Source organism: Suncus etruscus, chromosome 9, assembly GCF_024139225.1.
Source record: "Suncus etruscus isolate mSunEtr1 chromosome 9, mSunEtr1.pri.cur, whole genome shotgun sequence".
Taxonomy (NCBI): domain Eukaryota; kingdom Metazoa; phylum Chordata; class Mammalia; order Eulipotyphla; family Soricidae; genus Suncus; species Suncus etruscus.
This window is the reverse complement of record NC_064856.1, coordinates 17,182,208-17,207,526: the sequence shown is the minus strand read 5'-3', so window position 1 is coordinate 17,207,526 and position 25,319 is coordinate 17,182,208. Positions and strand designations below refer to the sequence as shown.

General features: G+C 44.5%; 1 protein-coding gene and 1 non-coding gene across 5 annotated transcripts in view; both read right to left on the bottom strand.

The window, feature by feature from the left end:
• The window catches only part of CPNE1 (copine 1), a 48,968-nt gene that overhangs the window by 12,916 nt on the left and 10,733 nt on the right, over positions 1-25,319 (bottom strand). The window lies entirely within an intron of this gene.
• Positions 1,391-1,497, bottom strand: LOC126019741 (U6 spliceosomal RNA). Its single transcript, XR_007499366.1, has one exon. It is a non-coding gene; the product is annotated as a U6 spliceosomal RNA (small nuclear RNA).

The window sequence follows — 25,319 nt, the reverse complement described above, 5'->3', positions numbered from 1 at the left end:
ACTGGGGCTAATAGAGCCACCTAGATCATATCCAACAATGCTCAAGGTCTTATGTGATGCTAGGGACTAAGTTCAGACCAGCAGAGTTCAGCATGCAAAGTATACACCACCAATCCCTGAGCTATTTATCTCCCAAGTCCTCTAATACTTGATTATATGGATGACAACCTCCTTCCTACAGTCACTAAAACAACTATCTTCAGATCCCTCAATATTTCTTAGTCACCCAGACCCATATCCCCACAGACCAAACACCAGAATTACAGACAAGGTCTGTCTCTGACCTTGATTCATGCTCATTATATAGGAGACCTTTAGTCCCCTGAACCACAATCAACCCTATTTCATCCCAAGCCACAGTGCTGTTTCTCTTTTGGTCCTTCTAAGACGATTCTTTGGTTCTCCATCTGGGATGCTGGAGAGATTCTTAGAATTCAACTTGCTTTACAGATTGTCCCTCTAAAGTCTGGCTTTTTAAAGTGGTAGTAACTCGGAGATAGAACAGTAGTCTAGTGGGCACGGTGCTTGCCTTGCATGCAGTCTACCAGGTTCAATCCCCAGCATCCCATATGACCCTCTGAGGATCATCAGGAATAATTACTGAATGCAGAAATTCCTGAGTGCCGGAGTAACCCCAAGCATTGTTGGGTGTGACTCAAACATGCCCCCCAATAAAATAGTGGCAACCCTAGTATGGTTTTGTTATGGGCCACACCCAGCAGCACTCAGGGGTTACTCTTGGCAGATTTGGGAGACCATATGGGATGCCAGGAATTTAATCAAGGTCAGCCTCAAGCAAGGCAAATGCTCTACCTGCTGTGTTATCATTCCAGCCCCTCCAATATGGTTTTAAGAAACTTAAGAGCAGACCGGTGAGATAGCATGGAGGTAAGGCCTTGCATGCAGAAGGACTGTGGTTTGAATCCCGGCTCCCATATGGTCCCCTGTGCCTGGCAGGGGCGATTTCTGAGCATAGAGCCAGGAGTAACCCCTGAGCGCTACCGGGTGTGACCCAAAAACAAACAAACAAAAAAAAAAGAAACTTAAGAGCATCTTAAAAAATTTCCCACTCTTGGGCCCAGAGAGATAGCACAGCGGTGTTTGCCTTGCAAGCAGCCGATCCAGGACCAAAGGTGGTTGGTTCGAATCCCGGTGTCCCATATGGTCCCCCGTGCCTGCCAGGAGCTATTTCTGAGCAGACAGCCAGGAGTCACCCCTGAGCATTACCGGGTGTGGCCCAAAAAACAAACAAAAAAAAATTTCCCACTCTTGGGCCGGAGAGATAGCATGAAGGTAAGGCATTTGCCTTGCGTGCAGGACAGTGGTTCAAATCTCGGCATCCCCTGACCCCACGCCTGCCAGAGGCGATTTCTTTTTTCTTTTTTTTTTTTTTTTTATGGAACGCTTCACGAATTTGCGTGTCATCCTTGCGCAGGGGCCATGCTAATCTTCTCTGTATCGTTCCAATTTTAGTATATGTGCTGCCGAAGCGAGCACCAGAGGCGATTTCTGAAGGTAGAGCAGGAGTAACCCGAGCACTGCTGGGTGTGACCCCAAAAGCAAAAAAAATTAAAAAAAAAATTCCCCACTCTCAGTCCTTTTTACTGGAGAAATGCAAAAGAGCTGACATTTTGGATTCATAAACCTTACCGTTGCTGATTTTTTTCATGAGCCCCACATTCACTTATGACACCCCAATTTTTGCATCCAATGCTGGAAAACCCGTCAAACACTATTCCACAGAAATTCTATTCCTGAACTGAGGATGTGATTCACTTGCTAGAACACTTGACTTGCAGTGTCAATTCTTCAATGATTCAATTCCCTGTACCAGAAAAAAAATTCCTACTCCCTATTTATAAAGTCATACTCCAACAAAGTCTATTTAATAGACTATTTCTTTTTTTTTTCTTTTTTTTTTTTTTTTTTGGTTTTTCGGGCCACACCCCAATGGGACACCGGGATCGAACCGCGGTCCTTCCTTGGCTAGCGCTTGCAAGGCAGACACCTTACCTCTAGCGCCACCTAGGGCCAAAGAGATAGAACAGTGGTTGGGCATTTGCCTTGCAAGCAGCTGACCCAGGACAGACATTGGTTCGAATCCCAGCGTCTCATATGGTCCTCCATGCCTGCCAGGAGCAATTTCTGAGCACAGATTCAGGAGTAACTCCTGAGTGCCAAGTGTGACCCCCCCCAAAATTTTTTTTTTCTAAATATTGTCCAGAGGATCTGATTTGCAGACTTGTAAACAAATTGAATTTGCCACAGTTTTCAAACAATCTGCATGTTCTCCAGACACATCCAAATATTTTTTTAAAAAATGTAATTTTTGGGGCAGACTGGCAAAAAAAAAATGTAATTTTTTGTTTTTGTTTTTGTTTTGTTTTGTTTTGTTTTATTGTTGTTCTTTGGGCCACACCTGGTGGCGCTCAGGGGTTACTCCTGGCTATCTGTTCAGAAATCGCTCCTGGCAGGCACAGGGGATCATAATGGGACGCCTGGGTTTGAACCACCTTTGATTCTGGGTCAGCTGCTTGCAAGGCAAAATGCTCTATCGCTGTGCTATTTCTCTGGGCCCGAAATAATGTAAAATATTTTAAATAAGCCAAAGCCATGTGGACTTTTTAGATACCTTAATGTGAGCCCTGCCCCTCCCCATCCACTGGTTGTTACAGCTGTCTACCCACCATCACCACATACAGCATTTTTGTTTGGGGTTTTTTTTGGGTTTTGTCCATTTGACATGAGTCTGGTTTCTGTTGTTGTTGTTTTTGTGCCACACTCGGCAGCACTCAGGTTACTCCTGGCTCTGCCCTTAGAAATCGCTCCTGGGAGGTTTAGGGGACCATATGGGATGCTAGGGATTGAATCCCATCCTGGGTGGCCACGTGAAAGGCAAACGTCCTACTGCTGTGCTATCACTTTAGCTACTGGTTGTTTTTTTGTTTTTTGTTTTGGTTTTGGTTTTTTGGTTTTTGGGTCACACCCGGCGGTGCTCAGGGGTTACTCCTGGCTGTCTGCTCAGAAATAGCTCCTGGCAGGCACGGGGGACCATATGGGACACCGGGATTCCAACCAACCACCTTTGGTCCTGGATCAGCTGCTTGCAAGGCAAACGCTGCTGTGCTATCTCTCCAGGCCCTGTTTTTTGTTTTGTTTTGATCATATCAATTTGTGGGGTTCGCTTTCTTATTCACAGCATTAAATATCTGATTTAAAAAAAGGGGGGCAGATCGGGGCCGGAGAGATAGCATGGAGGTAAGGTGTTTGCCTTTCATGCAGGTCATCGGTTCGAATCCCAGCGTCCCATATGGTCCCCCATGCCTGCCAGGAACATTTCTGAGCATGGAGCCAGGAGTAACCCCTGAGCACTGCCAGGTGTGACCCAAAAACCACAAAAAAGGGGGGGGGCAGTAGAATGGAGGGAGAGTATTTGCCTTGCATGCAGAAGGACGGTGGTTCAAATCCTGGCATCCCATATGGAGCCCAAGCCTGCCAGGAGTGATTACTAAGCACAGAGCAAGGAATAGCCCTGAGCACCGCAGTCACCAGGTGTGACCCCCCCCAAATGAAAGGAGCACCAAACCATTTAAAACCAAAACAGTTAGGGCTGGAGAGTACCTCTGTACAAAGCATGACACTTGCCTAGCATAGGTCCAATCTGGGTTTGATCCCTCACATCCGAGCACCAAACCATTTAAAACCAAAACAGTTAGGGCTGGAGAGTACCTCTGTACAAGGCATGACACTTGCCTTGCATAGGTCGAATCTGGGTTTGATCCCTCACATCCAAGCACCAAACCATTTAAAACCAAAACAGTTAGGGCTGGAGAGTACCTCTGTACAAGGCATGACACTTGCCTTGCATAGGTCCAATCTGGGTTTGATCCCTCACATCCCATGTGGTTTCCTGAGCCCTGCCTGGAGTGATCCCTGAGGGACGTGCCAGGAGTAAGCCCCAAGCACTGCAGGTGTGCCCTAAACAAAACCCCTCACAACTGTATATATAAGAGCTGGAGAGATAGTACAGTGGTTAAGATGCTTGCCCTGATATGGTCAAACATTGTTCAGTCCTTGGCACCCCATAAGGTGTCACTACCAGCACCCCAACAGTAATAACTGAGAACAGATCCATAAGCAATTCCTGAGCACAGATGAACGTGACCCAGAAACAAAACAAAACCAATTCTGTATATACATCCCCAATAGATTTGAATACATATACAATAGACATGGAAAAATGGAAGATAAAATGTTGAACTTAAGGGGCCAGAGATAGCATGGAGTTCAGGAGTTTACCTTGCATGCAGAAGGACAGTGGTTCGAATCCTGGCATCCCATATGGTCCCCCGAGCCTATCAGGAGTAATTTCAAACCTTGAGCACCGCCAGGTGTGGCTCAAAATTCAAAAACTTTTTCTTAAATAGGTCTCCATATTAAATGTCAATCAGCTAAAAGGGGGCAAGTCAATTTAATTCTATACAGTTTCTCTGTGGCTGAGTTTGTCTTCCTTACCCTTTTGCTTGACAATAAACATCTCTTTTTTATTTTCTTTCTTTTTTTTTTTTTTGGTTTTGTTTTGTTTTGGGGCCACACCCGCCGGTGCTCAGGGGTTACTCCTGACTGTCTGCTCAGAAATAGCTCCTGGCAGGCACGGGGGACCATATGGGACACCGGGATTCGAACCAACCACCTTAGGTCCTGGATCAGCTGCTTGCAAGGCAAATGCCGCTGTGCTATTTCTACGGGCCCCTCTTTTTTATTTTCGGGGGATCACACTCGGCAGCGCTCAGGGGTTCCTCCTGGATCTACATTCAGAAATCGCTCCTGAACAGGCTCGGGGAACCATATGGGATGGCGGAATTCGAACCACCATCCTTCTGCATGCAAGGCAAAAGCCTTACCTCCATGCTATCTCTCTGGCCCCAAAAATAAACATCTCACATCTGAGCAGGTTCTGTCCCTAGAGCCCTCACATCCCATATTGTCCCCCAAGCCCTCCAAGAGTAATTCCTGAAGGTGGACCCAGATTTGATGCCTGGCATCCATATGGTCCCCTGAATGGCACCCTACGAGTAATTCCTGAATGCAAAGCTAGGAGCAACTCCTGAGCATCACTGGATATGGGCCCTAAACAACCACGAGGTTCTTTCTTATATCTCCCACAATGGCTAAAATAAATTTAAAACTCAAATTTAGGCAGAGAAATTACAACTTTTTAAATAGACGACTTATTAGAAAACCAAGCATATATCTAAGTCCAAGAGCAATTTCATGTCTAGATCTCTTAGCAAAGGGGAAAAAAGGCATGCATCCAAATATTTAGACAAGATTATTCATAGCAACTTTATTCATAATAGCCAAAAACATTCAATTAACATCTCCATGATTTTACCACTGGAAATAAACTATAAAATATCTATAACAGGGCCCGGAGAGATAGCACAGTGGCGTTTGCCTTGCAAGCAGCTGATCCAGGACCAAAGGTGGTTGGTTCAAATCCCGGTGTCCCATATGGTCCCCCGTGCCTGCCAGGAGCTATTTCTTTTTTTTTTTTTTTTGGTTTTTGGGCCACACCCAGCAATGCTCAGGGGTTACTCCTGGCTGTCTGCTCAGAAATAGCTCCTGGCAGGCATGGGGGAGCATATGGGACACCAGGATTCGAACCAACCACCTTTGGTCCTGGATTGGCTGCTTGCAAGGCAAACGCTGCTGTGCTATCTCTCTGGGCCCAGAGCTATTTCTAAGCAGCCAGCCAGGAGTAACCCCTGAGCATCGCCGGGAGTGGCCCAAAAACCAAAAAAAAAAAAAAAAAACTATAACATTAGATGAACCTGAAGCATAGTTATGCTTAGGAAGTCTTAGAACATGAAAAATTAATCTCTGACCAAACATGGGAGAGGTAGAACTCTGGGAGTGAGAAAACTCAACTCAATAGGAGTCTTAATAATAATAAGAGGGGGCCGGAGAGATAGCACAGCAGTAAGGCTTTTGCCTTACATGCGGAAGGTCGCTGGTTCAAATCCCGGCATCCCATATGGTCCCCCAAGCCTGCCGGGGGTGATTTCTGAGTGTAGAGCCAGGAATAACCCCTGAGCATTGCTGGGTGTGACCCAAAAACAAACAAACAAAAAATAATAATAAGAGTAGGAAGTCTTTTTTTTTTTTTTTTTTTTTTTTTGGTTTTTGGGTCACACCCGGCGGTGCTCAGGGGTTACTCCTGGCTGTCTGCTCAGAAATAGTTCCTGGCAGGCACAGGGGACCATATGGGACACCGGGATTCCAACCAACCACCTTTGGTCCTGGATCGGCTGCGTGCAAGGCAAATGCCGCTGTGCTATCTCTCCGGGCATCCCCCCCTTTTTTTTTTCTTGGTTTTTCGGGCCACACCCGTTTGATGCTCAGGGGTTACTCCTGGCTAAGCGCTCAGAAATTGCCCCTGGCTTGGGGGGACCATATGGGACGCTGGGGGATTGAACCTCCGTCCTTCCTTAGCTAAGCGCTTGCAAGGCACACACCTTACCTCTAGTACCACCTCGTCGGCACCAGGAAGTCTTATTCTTACCAAACAGTCTATTTAAAAGTATAAACTGTAAACCGAAAAATATCCCAATCAGTGAACCTAAGGTATGTTGAAATGTTTGAGGATGAAATATACCAATATCTGCAATTTCTCAGAAATACACCAACAAAAATCAAAGTGGTTTGGAGAATGGCTCATTTCGTAATAAAACAAAGACAACCATTTAAATTGTTCAGCATTTAGAAAACTGAAAAACTTTTTTTTTTTTTTTTTTTTTTTTTTGGTTTTTGGGCCACACCCTGCGATGCTCAGGGGTTACTCCTGGCTTTCTGCTCAGAAATAGCTCCTGGCAGGCACGGGGGACCATATGGGACACTGGGATTCCAACCAACCACCTTTGGTCCTGGATCGGCTGCTTGCAAGGCAAACGCCACTGTGCTATCTCTCCGGGCCAGAAAACTGAAAAATTCTTACATTGAATGCCATATATATATATGCCACTTAGGTTCTAAACACTGAAGGTTTCCTTATAAATTCTTGTGGAGGATATGGGTTTATTCCTAATACTTTGGTGTGATGTATAAAAACATTTGCAACAGGGGCCAGAGCGGTGATGTAAGTGGTAAGGCATTTGCCTTGCATGCGGCTGACCTAGGATGGACCATGGTTCAATCTGCTGGCATCCCATAAGGTCCCCCAAGCCAGGAGTGATTTCTGAGCGCATAGCCAGGACTAACAAACCCTGAGTGTCACCTTACTTTCTGTACTATCTCTATGGTCCTTTTAATCTTTTTCTTGGAGGGATTATATTCAGCAGTACTAGGGAGCCCTATTGGTGCCCATAATTAAACCTGGGGATCTGACATGCAAAACATGTGCCCCAGTCCTTAGTTCCACCCTCCTGGACATAGGGGTAGATTTTTTTGGTGGGCATACCCGTTGTCTCGCAGGTATTACTCCTGGCAGTGTGGGGCTAGAGAGAGAGCATGGAGGTAAAGTGTTTGCCTTTCATGCAGAAGGACGTTGGTTCGAATCCTGGCATCCCACATGGTCCCCTGTACCTGCTAGGGGCGACTTCTGAACATAGAGCCGGGTGTGACACAAAAACAAAAACTCCTGGCAGTGCTTGGGGTACTATACTATATAAGGTCCCAGAAATCGGACTATGTAAGACAAATACCTTTGCTGTACTGTCGCTTCTTCAGTGGAATCAAAGAGTCCTATGGGAGGCAAGTGTGCTGCCGCCTAACCGAATTTGTGACTCCAGATTTGCTTTTATATTTCTGTTTTTGACCCAGTGCCAGGGATCTAACTAGACATTCACACATGCAAGGCAAGTTACTCAAGATTTACTTTTTTTTTTTTTTCAGGGGGGAGGGAAGTGGTTAGCCAGGAGTAACCCTGAGCATCAAACGGGTGTGGCACAAAAAGCAAACAAACAAAAAAAAATATTTGCCACAGGGCCCGGAGAGATAGCAAAGCAGCGTTTGCCTTGCAAGCAGCAGATCCAGGACCAAAGGTGGTTGGTTCGAATCCCGGTGTCCCATATGGTCCCCTGTGCCTGCCAGGAGCTATTTCTGAGCAGACAGCCAGGAGTAACCCCTGAGCACCGCCGGGTGTGGCCCAAAAACCAAAAAAAAAAAAAAAAAAAAAAAAAAGAACAAAACAAAAAAAAAAATATTTGCCACAATAAAAAGGAGTGATCCTTGAATACAGAGCCATGATTAAGCCCTGAGCATCACTGGTATGTTTCCAAACCAAAACCAAGTAAAAACATTCAAAATCTATCTAAAAAGTAATATGTGATTTTTTTGTTTTGTTTTGTTTTTGTTTTTGGGCCACACCCGGCGGTGCTCAGGGGTGACTCCTGGCTGTCTGCTCAGAAATAGCTCCTGGCAGGCACGGGGGACCATATGGGACACCGGGATTCGAACCAACCACTTTTGGTCCTGGATTGGCTGCTTGCAAGGCAAATGCCGCTGTGCTATCTCTCCGGGCCCATGATATTTTTTTTATTAATAATATTGTAAGCCACAATGCTTACAAAAGAAATATATAAAAAATCTAAATATAAATGTTTGGAAATCTAAATCTTTTTTTTTGGAGGGTGGGTCTCCATGGTATCTCTCTGGCCTCAAATCTTTAATACATTCTCATGTGACTCTTCTGTACATTATTCTCAGGCTCATTTACTTTTTATAAGTAATCTTTATAATTCATCCTCATAGAAACTTCAGCCTCAATTAGAGGATATGATTGGAATTTTCTAAAACCATACAGTAAGTGCCACATTTAAGTGAGTCAAAAAATGGCTCAAAATTTCTTTTTCTTTTTGGGTTTTGTTTGGGTCATGCCCAGTAGCACTCAGGGGGACCATATGGGATGATGGGGATTGAACCCGGGTAAGCCACATGCAAAGGCAAATCCCTAATTTTCTTTCTTGGTTCTGTCTGAGGGCTTCTAGCTAAGACTCACCCTGTCTTTGCTTGCTCTTTTCAAGGCAAACATTACCTTGTTTCTGGAAGTCTCTACAGTCTCCTTATTCTTCCCATTTCTAATCTTTTTTTTTTTTTTACTCCTGGCTCTATGCTCAGAAATCGCTCCTGGCAGGCTCAGGGGACCACATGGGACGCCGGGATTCGAACCACTGACCTTCTGCATGAGAGGCAAACGCCTTACCTCCATGCTATATCTCCGCCCCCCCCCATTTCTAATCTTGATGTTCTCCAGCCTTCACTAAATTTTAGTGTATGTGCTGCCAAAACAAGCACCTGCTCTCCATTTTAAAACCAGAGACCTTTAACTTTAACCCAGAAATCTATCAAATTTTTTTTATCTCAAACTATCTATTTCTACTACTAGAGAAATACTCAAGGAGACCAGGAAGAGATCTTGTTACCATTTTAGTGAGTCACAGAAAACAGACGGTGGGATTTTCCACTGTCAAGAAGCCTGTACTCTCTCTTCAACATGTCTCTTCTCTCACACTTTTCTAAGTTACTTTTTTTTTTTTTTTTTTTTTGGTTTTTGGTTTTGGGTCACACCTGGCCGAGCTCAGAGTTACTCCTGGCTCTATACTCAGAAATTGCTCCTGGCAGGCTCAGGGGACCTTATGGGATGCCAGGATTGGAACCTACCGCCCTTCTGCATGCAAGGCAAATGTCCTACCTCCATGCTATCTCTCCAGCCTCAAACATATCCCTTTCCTTTTTTTTTGGGGGGGTGTCACACCAAGCAGCGCTCAGGGGTTACTCCTGGCTCTGTGCTCAGAAATCACTCCTGGCAGGCATGGGGGGGGGTCCCCTATATGGGATGCTGGGATTCGAACCACTGTCCTGCATGCAAGGCAAACAAATGCCCTACCTCCATGCCATCTCCCCAGCCCCCTTTGCTTCAGTTTTTTAAAAAGAGATGGTGGGGGTCCGAGAGATAGCATGGAGGTAAGGCATTTGCCTTTCATGCAGAAGGTCATCGGTTCGAATCCCGGCGTCCCATATGGCCCCCCGTGCCTGCCAGGAACAATTTCTGAGCATGGAGCCAGGAGTAACCCCTGAGCACTGCCGGGTGGGACCCAAAAACCACACACACACACACACACACACACAAAGTGAATGGTGGGGCCAGAGAGATAGCATGGAGCTAAGGCATTTGCCTTTTATGCAGAAGGACGGTGGTTCGAATCGAAATCCCATATGATGGGCCCGGAGAGATAGCACAGCGGCGTTTGCCTTGCAAGCAGCTGATCCAGGACCAAAGGTCCTGATCCTTGTGCCTACCAGGGGCGATTTCTGAGCATTGAGTCACACCTGAGTGCTGCCGGGTGTGACCCAAAACAAAAACCAAAAAAAAGTGATGGTAAATACCTGTTGAACTCGTGAATGCCAGGAATATACAATAACCCAGGGGTAATGAGCCATGTCTAGCCTTGGCCTTGGCCTACTGCTAAAGCCATCAAGGGAGATGCTTATTAGAAAAGAAAACAGGGGGCCGGAGAGATAGCATGGAGGTAAGGTGTTTGCCTTTCATGCAGGAGGTCATCTGTTCGAATCCCGGCTTCCCATATGGTCCCCTGTGCCTGCCAGGAGCAATTTCTGAGCCTGGAACCAGAAATAACCCCTGAGCACTGCCGGGTGTGACCCAAAAACCACAAAAAAAAAAAAAAAAGAAAAGAAAAGAAAACAGGCTGGATAGTACAGCAGTTAGGGTGCTTGACTTGCATGTGGCTGAGTCTGGTTTAACCCTGAGCAAAGGCAGGAATAAGCACTGCCAGGTGTGTTCCTTCCACTCAACACACACACGGATGCTATTTGTTATTAGCTACGTATGTGCCTCTTTTATACCTATCGTTTCTACTGGTGCTTTACAGGAATGGCAAACTGAGTATTTAGGAGTTTATTCCCCCAAGTGTTCCTTAAAGAAACCATAAACACGCAATCACTTTTGGTGGGGGGGATTAGGAGGAAGTCCCTGAAGAACTTCTGGGATGCTACTGGCTCTGTGCTCTAAGTGACTCTTGGCAGTGTTTAGGAGACCATATGTAGTGCTGGGATTGAATCAGGGTCAGTAGGATGTGAGACTAATATCAAATATCAAATGTCAAATCTGAGCCTTAACTAGAATCTAGTCTAGAATTTAGGGCTGTAACTCAACTTCAATCCTCAAAGTTCCTTAGCAATGTGCTAAAATGGGCAAGTGGACCAGTTTCTTTATACTGGCCTTACTTCTGCCTAGCCACAAATGATACTATTAGGGACCTAGTAGAGCATTTTCTTACCTTTATGACTTAGCTGAAATACTCCCAAAGTCTCTAGTTCCTTACATGTTAAGTGCAGCATTATGGGGGGAGGGGCTGGGGTGTGGCTGACAATACCTAATGGTTTTCAAGGGTTACTGGCAATATATGGCAATATAATCAGGGATTATTTCTAGAAATATTCAGAGGACCACGTGCAGTACAGGGTTGGCCACATGCAAGGCAAACACTTTAAGAAAACTATCCTTCAGGGCCGGGCGGCGGCGCCAGAGGTAAGGTGCCTGCCTTGCCTGCACTAGCCTAGGAGGGACCGCGGTTCGATCCCCCGGTGTCCCATATGGTCCCCCAAGCCAGGAGCGAATTCTGAACGCATAGCCAGGAGTAACCCCTGAGCATCACTGGGTGTGGCCCAAAAACAAACAAACAAAAAATAACCCAAAACTATCCTTCAAGTCTAGCTCTTAATGTTTTACTCTGTACTCAATTCATATGCTGGCTTTCAATCAATGTTTCCAGCTCCATATCCTATCAAGGACAAACTTCTTTTGGACATAAAGCTCCACTACTGTGTCAAACAGTACAAATTGGGGCTGGAGAGATGGCACAGCAGTAGGGCGCTTGCCTTGCACACGGCCAACCTAGAAAGAACCACAGTTAGATTCCCAGGCGTCTCATATGGTCCCCCAAGCCAGGAGTGATTTTTGAGCTCAGAGCCAGGAGTAACCCCTGAGCATCACCAGGTGTGGCCCAAAATCAAAACAAAATGAAACAAAACAAAAAAGCCAGAACAAACAGGACACCTGAAGGAGGCTTATTGAGGTGTGCTGTAGCAAGTGTATGTAATTTGTAACAGTCAATTGTTAAATAATATAGATAAGGATGCCTCTAAACATTTTAATTAAGGTTGTCCAGGGAGAGAAGGGGCATACAAGGTGATGCTCAGCAGTAACTCTTGGCTTTGCACTCAAAATTACTCCTGTTGGTGCTTGAGGGACCATATGGAATGCAGGTATGGAATGCACCATACCCACTGACCTATCTCCCAGCCTAAGTAGTCTAAGTTTTAAACCAGAGAAATTAGCCAAACAGCAAACATTAGTGCTTCCTTTCTCCCAGCTAACCAATTTACCACATACCATTGTTGGTAGGAAATCCATCTTTGCCAATAGGAAGTTACTTGCCCTTTATTTTCTACAGTGCCTCTTCCCCTGCCTCAAGAGACTTTTTTTTTTTTTTTTGGTTTTTGGGTCACACCCGGCTGTGCTCAGGGGTTACTCCTGGCTGTCTGCTCAGAAATAGCTCCTGGCAGGCACAGGGGACCATATGGGACACCGGGATTTGAACCAACCACCTTTGGTCCTGGATCGGCTGCTTGCAAGGCAAACACCACTGTGCTATCTTTCCGGGCCCTCAAGAGACTCTTAACTTTGCTTTTCAAACATCAGCAGGACCTTATCTCAACTGAGCATATCAACCCTTCATACTGATCTCTTTCAGCCCCAAAGTTAAACAAGGGGCCAGAGAGATAGCATGGAGGCGGGGTGTTTGCCTGTATGCAGAAGGACAGTGGTTCGAATCCAGCATCCCATATGGTCTTCCGAGCCTGCCAGGAGCAATTTCTGAGCATAGAGCCAGAGTGACCCCTGATACCGGGTGTGACCCAAAAACAGATGCCGGGCGTGACCCAAAAACAAACTAAAAAGTTAAACGAGGAAAGGCATTAGCCTTCAATCCTATTTCCAGTTTGTGAAGAAGAGGACTAGAGAACTCTAGTGGTCTGGGTGGCAGAATTAGTCTTTTGACAAACCAAATTCATGGTCACACACCTGTCGCCTACCTTGAGAAGCTGAAGCAGCTCAGATGCTGGATCCTGAGAGTCAATCAGGAAAGTCTCCAAGACCAAAACCCAAAGCCATGGTAGCTCTTCCCAAAAGATAAAAAAGACAAACTATGCCCAAAAGCACTCTACTTTTTCTTCTTGCCCCTTCAAAAGAACGGCTTTTTTTTTTTTTTTTTTTTTGAGGGGGAAGGAAACCACACCTGGCAGTACTCAGGAGTTACTCTTGGCTCTGCACTCAGAAATCGCTCCTGTCAGGCTCCGAGGATCATATGGGATACCAGATATCAAAGCTGGGTTGGCCACATGTGAGGCAAATGACCTACCCACTGTGCAACCACTCTGGCCCTAAAAAAATAGGTCTTGCCCCATTTTTCTTCCTATAACTTCAATAGTCCCTAAATTTAAATCAAAAGTCTCCAGAATGGGGCCCGGAGAGATAGAACAGTGGCATTTGCCTTGCAAGCAGCCGATCCAGGACCAAAGGTGGTTGGTTGGAATCCCGGTGTCCCATATGGTCCCCCGTGCCTGCCAGGAGCTATTTCTGAGCAGACAGCCAGGAGTAACCCCTGAGCACCGCCGGGTGTGGCCCAAAAACCAAAAAAAAAAAAAAAAAAAAAAGTCTCCAGAATGTAAGCTGAAACATAGTACAGTGGGTAGAGTTCTTACCTTACTCATGGCTGACCAGGGTTTGATCCCCAGCACCCCATATGGACCCAAGCCCCACCAGGAAAGACCCGAGCCAGGAGCCAGTCCTGAACACCACTGTGTCCCAAAAACATAACAAAAACAAAAAAAGAGCCACAAGAATAGACATCATAGATCATAAGCTGAACCAGATATGCAAATTATTACCATGAAAGTACATGTTCTTTCTTCATATTCATATAACTAAGGGCTCCTAACACTGTCTAAAAAAAAAAATCAGGCAGTGATTATGTTGAAATCTATAAAATGAGAAGACTGGCTATCACACATAAAACTTAAAATGGGGGCCGGGAAGGTGGCGCTGGAGATAAGGTGTCTGCCTTGTAAGCGCTACCAAGGAACGGACCGCGGTTCGATCCCCCGGCGTCCCATATGGTCCCCCAAGCCAGGGGCGATTTCTGAGCACATAGCCAGGAGTAACCCCTGAGCGTCAAACGGGTGTGGCCCAAAAACCAAAAAAAAAAAAAAAAAAAACTTAAAATGGGGCCTGAGAGATAGCATGGAGGTAGGGCATTTGCCTTGCATGCAGAAGGATGGTGGTTCGAATCCCAGCTTCCCATATGGTCCCCCAAGCCTGCCAGGAGCGATTTCTGAGCGTAGTAGAGCCAGGAGTAACCCCTGAGCACTGCTGGGTGTGACCCAAACAAAACAAAACAACCCTACCCTTACAATGTACATGGTGACACAGAAACTGCAAGTGGAGGGGGCTGGATAGAGAATACAAAGAGGTTAATGCAAACTATGAACACAGCTAACCTGAGTCGATCCTAGAACCACATGATCATCTAAACACCAATGGGTATAGCCCTTTCTCACACCACACAGGGCACAAGGGTCTGAACGGCGAGTCCTCAGATCACATCAGCTGAGAATTATTGAGAAGTTTCTAGACTTTCTGAGCGTCATTTTAAAGAAAAATATACAAAAATGTTCCCATTTTGCTTTTGCTTTTTGTGTGTGTGTGTTGATTAAATAATTTTAGAAACCACTGCTCCAATTCCAAAGTTCTCAAAATGCTTAAGCAAAGTTCAACAAACCCAACCTGTGTGCTGGAGTGTACATACTCTGCAGGTAGGAGGCTCTAGTCCAATCCCTCTACCACAAGGTCACAAGCACAGCAATGAGCAACCTTGAGTAACAAGCCAAGAGTGTCTGTCCTCCAAACCAAACACCATCGAACAAAAAGAACACCAAACAGAAAATGCAACAATTAACCATCTTCAGAGACATGGACGTGGAGAATCAAAATAATCAGGAAAATAAAACTTTCAAGCCAGATAGACAACACTAAACTTTTTTTGGCTCTATGACTTACACAAAATCTCCACCTGCCTACTTCAAGATGAAATTTAGGCCCTGCTCTAAGCCTGAGTTGACTGAGTTTGCTCCTCTGTATTCCTGGGGAAGAGAAACCCTTTCTCATCAGGTTTGTTCCCATGACATGATCTTCTGCCAACGGTTGTGGACAGTATCTTTCCCTACAGTGTCAGAGGGAAGCAGGAAACCAGTAAGGGCCTGAAAACCTCTAGAATAGTAGTGCATGCAGCCTAATCTGTTTACACTTTACAGGTAAGGAGTCAATGGACAAGTAATTTTATTCTTTTGACCTAGATTTGAAGGTAATAATGATTTTACAGGGTTATTCTGAAAATTAAGACCAGGCATGGAACGTACACCCTACTTGACACGAAGCACAATTTTTAAAAAAAAACTTACTCATAAATGGACACATAATTGTCTTCCTACCTGCTCCAAGGGATCTTATTTGGCAGAAAAGAAAACCTTCTGATAGGGGAAATAAAACCATTTCTCAATTCTCCTCAACAAAATACTCCAACAGAGTCTGGCGTGGGGGTGGGGAACTTGTGGCAGCGGCTTATAACCAAAACTAAAACTCTAAGTAGGGGCCAAAGAGACTACAACAGGTATAGTGCTTGCCTTAAACACAGCCAAGCATCCCAGAAATAAACCCTGAGCACTGCCGGGTTAACCCCATAACAGAAATGAACTAGGATGGAGAATAGTATAGTGGACAGGGCACTTGGCTAGATTATGGCAGACTCAGGTTTGAGTCCCAGCATCCCATTTGGTTAGAAGTACGAGTGAAACCTAGGCACTGCCAGTTGTGGCCCCCCAAAAGTAGCAACAGTAGTCATACCAAAACTCTTGAATCCCAGTAGTATTTTTCCTCTTTATATCAAATTTAAGGTCTGAAGAGTACAGAGATTGGAACCAGTGATAATGGGTAGATAATAGTTGCCTAGCATGCAGCCAATCCAGGTCCAACTCAGGCTTCAATCTTTGGCATCCTTTTTTTTTTTTTTTTTTTTGGCCACACCCGTTTGATGCTCAGGTGTTACTCCTGGCTAAGCACTCAGAAATTGCCCCTGGCTTGGGGGGACCATATGGGACACCGGGGGATCGAACTGCAGTCCTTCCTTGGCTAGCACTTGCAAGGCAGACACCTTACCTCTAGCACCAACTCACCAGCCCCTATCTTTGGCATCCCTTAAGGTCCCCTAAGGAATTGGAAATTCCATTTGCCTTGCATGTTGCAGATCTGGATCAATTTGCAGCATATGGTACCTGAGCCAGGAATGATCTCTAGACAGAGTCAAGAGTAAGCCTTAAGCATTGCTAGGTGCAGTCACCAAACAAACAGTACCGAAAAGAGATTATGGGATTAATAGGACCTGCCCTAGCAGGTGACTGGCCCCGAAGTCCCATATTATCACCAAAGCACTACCAGAAGTGACCTTGTGTACCACCAGATGTCACCCAAAAATAAAACAAGGGGTTGAAGAGATAATACAGCAGATAATGTGCTTGTTTGCACTCTGCTGATCTCAGTTTGATCCCCAACAAACTACATGGTCCTTCAAGCACTACCAAGAGAAATCCTTGGACATAGTTATGAGTAAACCTTGAGCACTGCTTGGAAGTGTCCTCAGCAGCAACACAACATTCAGTAATTTTCAGGAATAGAATGGCTGGACTAATAAAACTATAGTTTGTACTGTAAACTATCTAATTTAATCTCATTTTGTAGAACATAGTAGTCAGAACGTTACTATTTCTGGGTCATACCTGATGATCTACAACCTGATTCCCTAAGAAAGTATGTTTGTATACAGCTACTTTAGCATAGCTCATACTTTATTATAGTACAATCTGAAAGAACACCTGACCACGGAAAAAGCATCAAAGCTCATGTGTTCTCTTCCTACAATACAAACTTTACTGTTTGAGCCATGCCAGGCAATCACTGTCTCAGAGGCAACTACTGATGGTGCTTGGGGACCACATGGGATTCTGGGATCAAATCTGGCTCAGGCACATGCAAGGGAAGGGCCCTACCTTCTAAACTCTCTCCAACTCCTAACTTTAATAAGCCTGTGCACACTGAAGATAATCTGCAACCACTGCATTCTTCCAATATTTTCTAAATTCAGGGCAGGAAGAAACTGCTTGATTCCACACTTGTAAGACTTTTATCAAATTCCTTTTGAATAATGAACATGAATAAGGTAAATAAAATACAATTCAACTCAAGACAATTTTACTTACACCAAAATATTTCAAAAGTACCTGCAGGTTCGGGGCCAGAGAGATAGCACAGCAATAGGGCATTTGCCTTAAACACAGGACGGTGGTTCAAATCCCGACATCCCATATAGTCCCCTAAGCCTGCCAGGAGCGATTTCTGAGCAGAGCCAGGAGGAACCCGAGCACTGCCGGATGTGACCCAAAAACCAAAACCAAAAAAAAAAAGTAGTAGTATCTGCAGATTCAATCGGCAGCATATGGTCCCTGAGCCAACTAACTTTACCTTGCTCTGCTGGAAAGTATAATTTGTTTTATCAATGTTTTAAATAAAACCCTGGGCCACTCTTGCCTATATATCTAAAACATTACTGGATCATCCTCCAGAGGATCTCTGTGACTACAACAATAACAATGTGTGTGTCCAAAATGTAGGGCGGAGGCTGGTGAGGCAGCGCTAGAGGTAAGGAGTCTGCCTTGCAAGCGCTAGCCAAGGAAGGACCACGGTTCAATCCCCGGCATCCCATATGGTCCCTCCAAGCCAGGGGCAATTTCTGAACGCTTAGCCAGGAGTAACCCCTGAGAATCAAACGGGTGTGGCCCAAAAACAAAAAGTGTGTGGGTCCAGAGCAAATACTGTATGACAGGGTATTTGCTTCACACATGGATGATCTGGGTTTGATTCCTGACACTTCATATGGTCCCCAAATCATTGCCTGAACCAATTCCCAGGAGCCAGGAGTAACCCGAGCCATCACCGTTGTCCAAAACCACAGTGTAATGCAACCAATGGCACAAAAGGGTGCAAATACATAAAAAAAGGGCAGCAAACTAGAGTACTTGGAAAATTCTATGTACTGTTTTTAGTTTGTTTGGACCACACTTAAATTGCTCAGGGCTTACTTCGGACAGGTTTCGTGGACTGTATGGGATACCACGGACGGAACCTGGAATGGCAGTGTACAAGGCAAGCACCCTACCTGCTGTACTAATGATCTGGGCCCAACTCTATATATTGTTTACAATGCAAGACTTCGTCATAATAACCGGAGATAATACAGGAGATTGTATGTTAGGGAAGTTGACAAAAAAAAAAGTGGGAGGACTTTAACAGAAAAGATTATTTCCAATGGCCAGAGCGATAGCACAGCCGAAGGGCATTTGCTTCACATGCAGTTACCCAGGAAGGACTTGGGTTCATCCCATATGGTCTCCCATGGCCGCCTGAGCCAGGAGCGATTTCTACACGCATAGCCAGGAGTAACCCCTGAGGTCACTGGGTGTGTTCCCCAAAAAAAGATATTTTCCAATTGTCATTTGGATGAGGTATAGTTAGAGATAGATTCTAGTTATGCTGGGGATGGGGATGGGTAGGGAGAGAGAAAGCAGGTAAGGTGCTTGCCTCGTGTGCAGCTGCCAAACAGGATTTGATCCCTAGCATCCCAGATGGTCCTCCAACCACCATCAGGAGTGACTGAGTGTAGAGCCAGGAGTAACTCTTAAGCACCGCTGGCTATGGTCCCAAAACCAAAATAAAAACTAAGGAGGGGACCTAGAGAAACAGTATGGCAAGTAGGTTGTATACCTTGTATGTAGCCAAACTGGGTTTGACCAAAAGCATCCCAAATAGTCAGTCCCCTGAGTATCATAAGAGTAATTTCTAGGGGCCGGGCGGTGGCGCTGGAGGTAAGGTGCCTGCCTTGCCTGCGCTAGCCTAGGACGGACCGCGGTTCGATCCCCCGGCGTCCCATATGGTCCCCCAAGAAGCCAGGAGCAACTTCTGAGCGCATAGCCAGGAGTAACCCCTGAGCGTCACAGGGTGTGGCCCAAAAACCAAAAAAAAAAAAAAAAAAGAGTAATTTCTAAATGAAAAGCAGAAAATAACCCCTTGAACACTGCCAGTTATAGCCCCTAAGTAAAAATCAAACAAAAGAAAAAAATGTGGCTTGAGGCCACACCTAACAGGGAACCAGAGTCCAGATATTGAAACTAGGTTTGCTGGTGTGTATTACAAGTAATGCTCTACAGCAACAGTAAACTATTAAGTGAAACCTGTGCAAAAATATCTCAAATAACTGCTTCTAAAAATCTGTAAATAGAGCAGAAGGGGGGGGATTGGAGGTTTATCCAGGTGCTAAAGAGATAGCACAGTAGGTAGAGCGCTTGCCTTCAATTTGGCTGACCCGGGTTTGATCCCTGGTATCCCATATGGTCCCCACCACCACAAGCCTGCCAGGTGCTTTTTTTTTAAAGCAGTTTATTGGTTTTTGGGCCACACCCGGTGACTCTCTGGGCTCTGTGCTCAAAAAACGCTCCTGGTAGGCTCGGGGAACCATATGGGATGCTGGGAATCAAACCTGTGTCCATGCAGGGTCAGCAAAACGCTCTACTGCTGTACTATAGCTCCAGCCCAACATTGTATTTTTTCTTTCTCCTTCTGTCTCTTCTGTCCCACTGGCCTATTTTTTTTTTTACTTCTTTGTTTTTGTTTTGGGGCCACACCATCAATGTTCAGGGGTTATTCCTAGGAATATTCAGTGGACTGAATTGCTTGCTTTACACTTTGGTATCAAGGGACCATATGAGATGACCATATAAGATGCAAGGCATGTGTTTCTCCTTACCTGCTATTCGGGCCCGTCCTGGGATTTTCTTAAGGTTTGTGTTTTGCTTGGGGGCCACACCAAGGATGCTCAGGGATTACTCTTATTCAGTGGGCCATATAAAATGCCAGGGATCAAATTCAGGTCAGTTATATGCGAGGCAGGAAGCACTCTACCCAATACTTTCTCTCCAGCCCCTTCCCAACCAATTTTTTTTGTTTCTTGGAGACCCTCAGGGGGTTACTACTGACTGTGCTCAAATTACTCCTGGCTGGGACCAAAGGGATAGTACAGCAGGTAGGATGTTTGCCTTGCACACACCAACCTTGGTTTGATCCCAGTATCCATCCCATATATGGTTTCTGGGCATTTGTGAACATATTCTTAGAATATTTCTAAGTAGTATTCGCTAGAGAAAGGGTCATCATACCAAAAGATTCTTTTGGGCCAGAGTGATAGCACAGTGGGTAGGGAGCTGATCCCTGGCATCCCATATCCCGTGAGCCTCCCAGCAGCAGGCTGAGTGAAGAGCCAGGAATAACCCCTGAGCGCTGCTAGATGTGGCCCTACACACACAAAAGGAAAAATGGCTCTCTGTTAAGTGAGGGCACACTTAGAACCCTAAGTTCATAGGACATGGCTGTCCTATGTGTTCAGTTTAATCATCTCACTCAGGCTGCTAGAACCTCAGGCCATGCTGGTATGAAGCTTCAAAGCTTCTAGAACAAACATTGTTTTCATTCTTGTGCCACAATACTCCCTCTTGCACTACTGATCATTTCATTCACATGTGTCCTTAATGACCTTGGTTAAACACCATTCCTATCCTATTTCATTTTGCTTCCCTTTCCACAATTAAGTTAGTATTAAATGTACAACACTGCTCAAACTATCATTAGCAAATAATATGGCTGAAGTGAAATACCCATGAAACTATTAAAAGTGTGGCAGATATATTCCCAATTCCAACCTTTCAATTCAATGATTATAATAAAAACCAAGGTGATTGGTAGTATCTAGTAAGTAGGAGCTGTCGGTCTTTCTACTCCAGCTGATTGAAAGCAAAGAAATTTCACCGATTCAATAGATTCACAATTCAGTCATCAACAAAGTAAATAAATGACCTTCTCTCTATTGCAATCCCTTCTATGGAGGATTATAGTTAAAGGTGAAATTAACTTAGAGAAACACTGAAAATAATCAGTATCAACACCAGATGGAATATCTAAAGATCTCATAAGCAGCTGAATTTTTTTCCAGGGGGTCACACCCGGCAGTGCTTGGGGGTTACTTCTGGCTCTGCACTCAGAGCCTGGCAGGCTAGCGGAACCATATGAGATGCTGGGGATCGAACCCATGTCCGTCCTCTGGGTCAGCCACGTGCCAGGCAAACGCCCTACCGCTGGGCTACCACTCTGACCCTAGCAGCTGAATTTTTTGTTTCCCATTCTGAAATGACTAAAATGACTTCTGGCGGCAAAGCGTGTTGTTACGCTTGAGATCCAGTGCAAATCCTTAGGTGAAAAATATTCACTAATCAAGAACTATAAATCAACTCATAACATCCTTACTGCAAACAGGAGGCCAAGACAACAAAGATAATGAAGGGTAATGGTCAATAGCTTTCATTTTAAGCACCTTACTCTTAACCAACTGAATGTATCAGCCAACTTCACAGATCCAGGTAAAAGTAGAATTTGTAAGTGGATAAAAAGGAAAAACTAGCAGCATATTAGAGAAGAAACAAAACACTGAAAGGCAGCCTAGTTAAATCTAGTATAGTTTATGCCTGGGATGCATTATACTTAATTTGTACTTTTGACTTTGTTCACATTTAATTATATTCCACTGGTCATGGCTCCAATTTCCCTTCACCTCCTACTGTCAGCAAGAGACAGCAAGTGTTCTGTCTGTAAGGAACTACTAAGTCTCTAAAATCAGAGTCCAGACATCCAGAACTGAGTGTCAACTCAGGTGCTCTGCTCTTTCATTTTTTTTTTTTTTTTTTTGGTTTGTGGGTTATACCCAGCAGCGCTCAGGGGTTTACTCCTGGCTTCACTCAGAAATAGCTCCTGGCAGGCTCGGGGGACCATACGGGATGCTGGGATTCGAACCACTGACTTTCTGCATGAAAAGCAAACGCCTTACCTCCATGCTATCTCTCCAACCCCTGCTCTTTCGTCTTGATAGCCTTATCAACATTATTTTATTTTTTACTAAGTACTGTAGGTCTCTTGACAAAATTCAAGGAATATTGCTGAGCTTTATACTGTTGTTTTGTTTTGCTTTTTTGAGCCACACCTGGCTGCGCTCAGGGATTACTCCTGGCTCTCCTCTCAGAAATCACGTCTGGCAGGCACCAAGGACCATATGGAATGACGGGATTCAAACCACCATCCGTCCTGACAAACGCCCTACCGCTGTGGTCTCTCTCCAACCCCTTTACTGAGAATTATTACCTATATTTTAGAGCACTGCTTCTGTCTCTGGTCTCAGAATGCTTGCATCCAATTAGATGACTCTCTGTCTCTGTGGTACCTTCAATAAAGCAGGACCATCTTAATTGCTCCCTGCTAGGTTGATCCAGAAAATGTCATATTCTAAATCAGATTCCTGTGAGATTCTCTTACCACAGAGCACCAAGAACAAATGCAGGGGCAGCACAGTAAATATCATTTACATGAAGCCCTAGTAATAATAATGAACATGCGTATTGTTGAAGATGCATTTTCCCAGGAATCACATAATCAGAACTGTTCGACTACTTTACAAAAAGCCATCGTGTTCCAACTTTTTGCTAAAAGACAAAATAGTAATGGAATTTTTATTAAAAGGAAAGTCCTGGGGCTTGAGTGAGTAGGGTGTTTGCCTTACACACATCTGACCCAGGTTCAATCCTTGGCATCCCAAATGGTCCCCTGGGCCTGCCAGATGTGGCCCAAAAACCAAAAAAAAAAAAAAAAATTTAAAAATAAGAGGAGGGGCCAGAGCGATAGCACAGTGATAGGGTATTTACCTTGCACACAGCTGACCCAGGATAGACCACGGTTCAATCCCACGGCATCTCATATGGTCCCCTAAGCTAGGAATGATTTCTGAGTACATAATCAGGAGTAATCCCTAAGCGTTACTAGGTATGACCCAAAAATAATAAAATTAAAAAATTAAAAAAAAATAGCCCGGAGAGATAGCACAGCGGTGTTTGCCTTGCAAGCAGCCGATCCAGGACCAAAGGTGGTTGGTTCGAATCCCGGTGTCCCATAGGGTCCCCCGTGCCTGCCAGGAGCTATTTCTGAACAGCCAGCCAGGAGGAACCCCTGAGCACCGTCGGGTGTGGCCCCAAAACCAAAAACAAACAAACAAACAAAAAAAACCAAAATAATTTGGGGCTGGAGAGATAGCATGGAGGTAAAGCGTTTGCCTTTCATGCAAGAGGTCATCGGTTCGAATCCCAGCGTCCCATATGGTCCCCTGTGCCTGCCAGGAGCAATTTCTGAGCATGGAGCCAGGAGTAACCCCTGAGCACTGCCGGGTGTGACCCAAAAACCACAAAAAAAAAAAAATAAATAAATAAATAAAAAAATAAAAGTCCTATTATGAATTTTAACAGATGTCACAAAAGTTCAAAGAGAAAAATCACTAAAACTAATAAAAATTCTGAAAAAATATAGTTAGAAGAGTGATCTCTTGAGCAACAATGACATGTATTAGCAGAGTCTACCCCTTTAACAAGGTAAAGGCCACACTCGACTTTTCCTTGTGATCTTTCAAATACTTGGTCAAATTGTAATTTCAAAACACTTCAGCTGCCTCCTGGAATGTGTCTAGTCTGAACCCCTCTAAAAAAAGGTGGATGGTAAACTCGGGCTAAAACTTTTGTATGACACAGATAGTTTTTAAAAAGTGCAAATTACGGGGCCGGGCGGTGGCGCTAAAGGTAAGGTGTCTGCCTTGCCAGCGTTAGCCTAGGACGGACCGCGGTTCGATCCCCCGGTGTCCCATATGGTCCCCCAAGCCAGGAGCGACTTCTGAGCGCATAGCCAGGAGTAACCCCTGAGTGTTACCGGGTGTGGCCCAAAAACCAAAAAAAAAAAAAAAAAAGTGCAAATTACGGGGCCGGAGAGATAGTATGGAGGTAAGGCGTTCTTTCATGCAGGAGGTCATCGGTTCGAATCCCAGCGTCCCATATGGTCCCCCATGCCTGCCAGGAGCAATTTCTGAGCCTGGAGCTAGGAATAACCCCTGAGCACTGCCGGGTGTGACCCAAAAACCACCAAAAAAAAAAAAATGTTCTTATTTCATAGGTGTATCTGTATTTCTAAGTGCCCAGTAATTAAAGATTGAAGTGTTTCTTTAAAAAAAAAAGTGCAAATTACAATTCAGATTATCAAGAATAATTTATGAAAATTTTTCATTTTTCAGAACTTGAATAACTTTGGGACAAAACCATTGTAAAAGCATCAATTTTTTTATTCTCCTTGCTACATCTTACATACCTCACATATTAACCAAATGCAAATAAAGAAAAAGTAAAAAGTTTTACAAGTACTGTGCAATTATCAATGTACCCTGTTACCCATTTCCTAATTTTTTAAAAGGACATTCCAAAGCCTCTTGTAATAGTCCTATGAATAGATGAATCTTGTTTGCTTTTTTTCTTGAGTTCACATAATGAAGTGGCTTGAGAGCAAAGAACAAATTAAAAATTGAAAAATTGGCTATCACAAGCCTGACAATCAAACTTCCTCCCTAACAATCAAGGAATCTTCTTCCCACAATTTTTTTTTTTTTTTTTTGGCTTTGGGCCCACATCCTATGATGCTCAGGAAGTTACTCCTGGTAGTGCCTGGAATGCTGGGGATTGAACCCAGATCAGCTGAGAGCACAGGAAGTGTGTTACCCACTGAACTTTCCTGTTCTGGCCCCATCTTCTTTCCACATTTTAGCATTAGCAGACAGGGTTTAAGCAGCAATGCAGCAACCATGATCTTCAAATCACCAAACGCATAAAACATTTTTAGAAGTTTAAAAAACAAGATATCTGGTGTTATGTCTCAGTATTCTTGTGCATGCAGTAAAGCATCAGCCTACTTATTCTGTGACAAGTTTTATTGAGCAGTATTCAGTAACTCACCTATGTAAAAAAATTCCTGCTGAATAACGCCATGGCAGATTTGCTGGCAATGCTGACTCTGGTCATACTGGCAACATTTTGTTTGGTCTTTATAAGGGTTTACTACTGTAGAACTGCCAGTAAAACAATGAAATATGGCAATATTTGGAAGAATAGAAAATGACTTTAAATGTTCACTATAGATATGTTTTGTTTTCAGACTATACCCCCACAGTATT